This window comes from Adiantum capillus-veneris, chromosome 22, assembly GCF_014529385.1.
Source record: "Adiantum capillus-veneris isolate H3 chromosome 22, ASM1452938v2, whole genome shotgun sequence".
Taxonomy (NCBI): domain Eukaryota; kingdom Viridiplantae; phylum Streptophyta; class Polypodiopsida; order Polypodiales; family Pteridaceae; genus Adiantum; species Adiantum capillus-veneris.
In genome coordinates, this window is record NC_140952.1 from 55,566,571 (window position 1) to 55,572,619 (window position 6,049).

At 41.7% G+C, this 6,049-nt stretch overlaps 1 pseudogene; it reads right to left on the reverse strand.

The window, feature by feature from the left end:
• Positions 1-2,164: 2,164 nt before the first annotated feature.
• On the reverse strand, positions 2,165-3,638 carry LOC147429395 (uncharacterized; annotated as a pseudogene).
• Between the last annotated feature and the right edge of the window lie 2,411 nt (positions 3,639-6,049).

The window sequence follows — 6,049 nt, forward strand, 5'->3', positions numbered from 1 at the left end:
CGATGCCATAGCACCATTGATCATCTTGTCACTCTTCGTGTTCTCATGGAGGAAAGTCGGTTGAAAGGCAAGCGATTGTATTGTTGTTTGGTTGACTTTAAGAAAGCCTTTGATATGATTCCACGTAACAATTTGTGGAGAAGGATGGAAGAACTCCAAGTGCCAAGTGAGTTTATGCTTGCGGTTTCTCGAATCTATGAGAAGGTGATTTGTCAATTGCGCATGGGAAGAGAAATTTCAGAAATTTATGTAAGCACTATTGGGGTTAAACAAGGATGTCCATTGTCACCAACTCTCTTTGGTCTATGCATCGATCAATTGGAACAAATGGTACTTGACTTTATGCAAGAAGAAGGCATTGAAGAGGTCACTATTTGCAATGCGGTAATCATTCTTTTGTTGTATGCGGATGATGTAGTGCTTCTAGCACACACTTTAGAAGATGCACAAAAGCTTATGGTTGTCCTTGAGAACTTTTGCTTGCATAGTGGGCTGATTGTAAATGAATCCAAAACAAAGGTTATGCTTGTGAAAACCAACCATAAGGAGAAGCCATGCATTGTGTACAACAACGAGACACATGAAGTTGTTGAGATCTTTAAGTACCTTGGCCTTGAGGTTCCATCCAATCACAAGTGGCATGAATGTGCTATGCGTCGTTTGGAAGCGGGAAAGAGAGCATATTATGCATTTGAGAACATGTGTAATGCGGGAAACATCAAGTGTTGGGTTCTCAAGAAGTATCTTTTTGATGCATTGGTGACACCGGTTCTTCTTTATGGAGTTGAAGTGTGGGGCGGGAGCATCTCAAAGTCTACTTGGAAAGAGTTTGAGAAAGTCCAAAAGCGTTTTCTTACAAACTTTCTCCAAGTTAAGACACAAACACCATATATGCTCCTACTTCTTGAGTCGGGATCTCTTCCAATTGAGGTTATGGGCATGGAAAGGGTTGTGGAGTACATGATAAAGATGCGTCAAAACCCCTTACATCGACTTCCTACAATTGCATGGGAAGCAAGCAAAAAAGTTCAAAAGACGCATAAAAGCAAGATCTTGAGCACGGGATGGATGCAAGACATAAAGAAGTGGTTTGGGAGATGGGATGCATTACACTTGCTACATGATGCTTCAATTGACTCTCAAGTGAATGAAGCTTTTCTACAACGCCAATGTATTACGGCTTGGGAGAAATCCGGTGGGTCACGGTTCATACATTACACCACCTATATTGCCCCCAACTACAAAACCATGTTCTTCGCTGAGAGAGGAAACCGTACTCACACTTACATGCTTGAGCCTATTCCCTTGTCCGCGATACGCACTATCGCAGCAATTCGGCTTAGCTCCCATTTCCTTCGATGCGAGATAGGGCGTTGGGGCAATGGAGAAGAGTCAAATCGATTGTGCACATTATGCTCACTGCAAGTTCGAGAGTCTGAGTACCACACACTACTAGAGTGCTCAGCTTTTGATCACATCCGAACTTGCTTCTCTCACATTTTCAGCCATAACTTAGACCTACACACTTTCCTCTCCCAGCCAAAGTGTGGGCTCTCCATTGCGACTCTCATCACTACAATTTTGGAGCATTGAGAGTCACTCATCAGCCATACACATACTACATCACATGTAACTTTGGTCCCATAGGTCAGATTTGACCTCCGAGGACGATAATAAAATCTATCTATCTATCTATCTATCTCTCTCTCCCCCCCCCCTCCCCCCCCCCTTTTTTTTTGAACCTTAGTGGCAAGGGCACTTTACTTGTATTATATACATGCTATTCAATCATAATGAATTTGACGCTCCGGTGTTTAAAATCAAGCAACACCCCATCAAATCTTCACGTCTAATATAGTGGTGAAGGAACAACTTGAGATTTAGCATAATGGTAATAAGAAAAAATAGGCAACTCTCAAACTCTGAGATATACTCTATTACATGGTCGAATGCAAAAAAAAAACTGGGAAATAAGAATCAACTATACTCCAATGCCTCTTCCCAATTGAAAAGGTGGCCAACTTGAACGTGTTCCAAGTCATAGCTAGGCAACCCCACGCAGAGTTCATCGAAACTCCATAGCTAACTCTTTGTTTTACGAAAGGTGGAACAACATGTTTCTCATTGAGACAAAGTCCGTACTTTCCTCTATTGAGAGGCATCTTCACTCTAGAGATCCTTTTGGAGCCATGGCTTCTGCAAGGCTCAATTCCGTTGGTTGACGAAGCAAACCTTAGAGCCCTCGCTTCTTGTTTCTCAACTCATTGTCTATGATCTAAATCTTCCAAGAGGAGCTTTCTTTTTGACATTCTTATTCACAATACCAAATCTTGCTGCAGTAGGTGTTTTTTTTAGCTTCTTCATTCAAGTCTTGCGTGATACCGAACTTGGTGCACTTTGCTTGCGTTTCTTGTCATTTGAAATTGTCCCAAAGTGCTCACGTTGTTGTTTCTTCTCCTACTCTACAAGAGACCTCCACCCGATGCCAAAACCTTTCCACCTTTTGATGTGACTTGATAATTGCTTGACATCTCTGCCTGAGAAGTCAAAAAAGTTGGCTATCTTGTCAGCTGCTTCCTCCTCAACCTTTGAAGCTTCCACTTCATTGGGCTTCTCATGTGTGACTGAAGTTTCACAACCCAACTCTTCATTTTGCACTTGCATTCCATTTTCAATTGGTGTTCTACATCATGCAAAAGGGTTAGCAAAGATTTGGACTTGCAAAGGGGAGCAAGAATGGAGTCCTTCACCACCAATCCTTTGCTGGCTAGAACGTCCCGCAGCTCATCTACCTTCGTAGATGGTGCACAAGAAGGGTTGGTTGGCGTGGGTTGCGATTGTCGATGCCATAGCCGACTCCCCCCCCCCCCCCCTCTCTCTCTCTCTATCTATCTCAAGCTGAAGGAGAGGTGGGCGCTAGTGCCCACCTGTCCTTCAGCTTGAGAGAGTGAGAAAGAGGGGGAGAGAGATCGATGCCCGCCTACTAGCTATCATTTCTAATTATAGTTGCATGTTGCAATATTAGGTCCACGACGTTATTGATCCTGAATCGCCTCTAGATGTCCGCTTGATCCTGGCTCCCCTTGGTGACTACAGGCCTTCTCTGCCCAACTCAGATTCAAGGACTCTTTCAATCCTCACCTTCAACTTTGTGGGTGTCGGGGTTTGTGTTTGTGGAGGTCGAATTTTCAGAGTTTGTGTTTACTTCACTTTGCGTTTATCATTAGGAAGCTTAATTTAAGGCTTAATTTCAATCTCCTCTTCAACTCCTTTATCTTAATTTTAATCAGCATCATGATTGGGGTAGTCTCTCACATCCAAGACTCGTAGCACGCTTAGCTTTGCATTTCTCAAGTCATGAACTCAACTCATTCTTTGTAGTGCTCGCATAGAAGAGCCATTTTCATCCTTCTCTATGATGATAATCCTAGAAATTCCTTTGCGAATGGATTATATTTCTCATCCAAAGAGCTGTTTCTCATTAGTAGAAGAACTTGCCCAGTCTTTTGATTTACATCGCTCATGGAAAGGTTAATGGTATTCCGAATCATGGAAACAACCTTAACCCATACCTCTTGATCTCTCTTCACATCATCTTTATTTGCATCAACAATCATACATTTGGCATTTTGCAACATCTATACAATCCATGGCACAATCTATTCCTTTAGATCATGAAAGCCTGCAAGCTACACAAAGCAACCATCATCCCATGACATAGCCTTTGAACATGTGTGTGTGCATATATATGTATATGTGTGTGTGTATATATATATATATATATATATATATATATATATATATATATATATATATATATATATAGAGAGAGAGAGAGAGAGAGAGAGAGAGAGGGAGATTGATAGACAGATAGACAAATAGATAGATGAACAGACAGACAGAGAGACAGACAAATAGATAGATAGAGAGATAGATAGATAGATAGATAGATAGATAGATAGATAGATAGATAGATAGAGAGAGAGAGAGAGAGAGAGAGAGAGAGAGAGAGAGAGAGAGAGAGAGAGAGAGAGAGAGAGAGAGAGAGAGAGAGAGAGAGAGAGAGAGAGAGAGAGAGATTGAGGGATTAAGAAAAAAGCTCGTTCCAAAAAGTTCGCTCTAAAATCAGGCAAGTTTTTTTTTTAATTGCTTAGTTGAGCAAAAATCTGGATAAAGCTCCCTCCAAACCTCAACTCATCTCCAAACTCCAACGTAGTTTACGTGTAGCTTAGGATTGGGGAGCTAAGAGGTCAGAGTTACATTGTCTGTGCATAGCTCAAGGTTGGCGAGCTCAGAGGTCACAGTTGTGCAATTTTATAGGTTGGGTCTCTCTCTCTCTCTAGCGCATTCAAAGAAGAACACCCTTTGCACCTTGTATCCCCTCATGATTGTGAGTTTCTCTTATCATTTAGCTAGTCTAACACATGTCAATGTGACAATAGTCTGCTAAGCCACTCTTGTAGAAATTGCTTGCTGAATACTACTAACATACTGGTTTTGAGCTTACCAAGGGGTTGTAGGAGGACCTGGCCAACGTACTAGACATTAAAACTTTTAATAGTGGAAACAAATTCTCTCCTCTCTGCACCTATGGTCATTAGCACCGTGTTTGGACATGCTTCTCATCCTCTTCTTTAGAAGATCCTCATTGTCTACCAACCCCACCTAATGTGAGTGGGGATGTTGCCCTTGGCTACTTGTTGTGGTTACCTCATCTTTGTTACCTCCATTCAATTAGATTGTATGAAAGATTGCAAGTCTCTTTACAATTGTTTATGTTCACCAGCATAGGTTGGCCTTGACAATCCACTTTATAGATATCTCTCACAATGGCTCAATCCATGGGGCTGCCCTCCTTTGCCTTCATTGTCTATTGCTATGTTAGGGGCTTCCAACTTCAAGCTTCTATAATTTTCTTGCTTGCACATTAGTGGCATTCATGATCGAAATCAAGTAACTGCTTCTACATCTATAATTCACTGCTCAATGCCCATTGACCTTGGCTAAGAGTAATATTTTGGCAAATTGCATGAGGTGGTATTTTTTGGGGGGCTTGCTGTAGAATCTGGAAAATTGAAATGGAGAACTACACTTAGGTCGCAAGAAAGCTATGAAGCTTAGTTAGAGACAACAAATTCCTAGATGTTGGTGGTGAGTCTTATAGCCTAGGAAATGCAACATCCATGCGGTGGGTGACTTGGAGACTTTGCGATTGCAGGAGACGTTGCGATTGCAGGAGACATTCAGAGTTGGAGCTAGCAAAATGGTTCCTACTTTCTTAAACAAGTACAAAAAGTTGGGAGGGAAAAAGTCTCGAGGCATGTTCGCTTGCGCTGCTGAGGGAAATATAGTGCATTGGGGCTTCAACAAGATAAGGCATTGCAATGTAAAAAAATAGTGAGATTTTGTGCCTTGCAACTAGAAACACAAACGCGGATGGAATAGACAATCTACAGAACCTCTAGGAAGGCTAGGTAGAGAGGCCAACATTTTCACCTAGAAGATTTGAGAATGCCAGCAGACAGACCTTCTCCAACATTTTTGCAGAACCCGCAACCTACTAGTGTTTTTTGCTTTGAGATTAGACCTAGCATTTTTGGACCAGATCAACCCTAGCGTTTCTATTTCACGACGACAAATAAGCTATAATGCTAGTCCCTACAGTGGATCAGCCTCACCGTTTTCAAATTTCAACCCTTTCTATCATCAAAGAGTGGTTTAGATTTACTTTCACAATCTCTCCTTTGCAGCTTGATACTTTGGTAGCCTATCCAGCCTCTCCTTGGTCATTCCCTTGCCAGCATCCCGTTACTATCCATTATCGTCATCATTGTCCTTTCGTTTTGAGATGTTTCAATGATTTTTGAGAAGGACATTGCAGAGAGTTCTAAAGATAAAGGCATTAAGATCAAGATTTAGAAGCAATGGACGATGTTCTTGAGTACTTGCAAAAGTCTACCTACGATGAGGGGTTGCTAGAGATGAGAGCAAGACTGTAGGGTGGTCAATGTTTAATGAAGATCAAAAGTTAGACACTATCAAATACCAC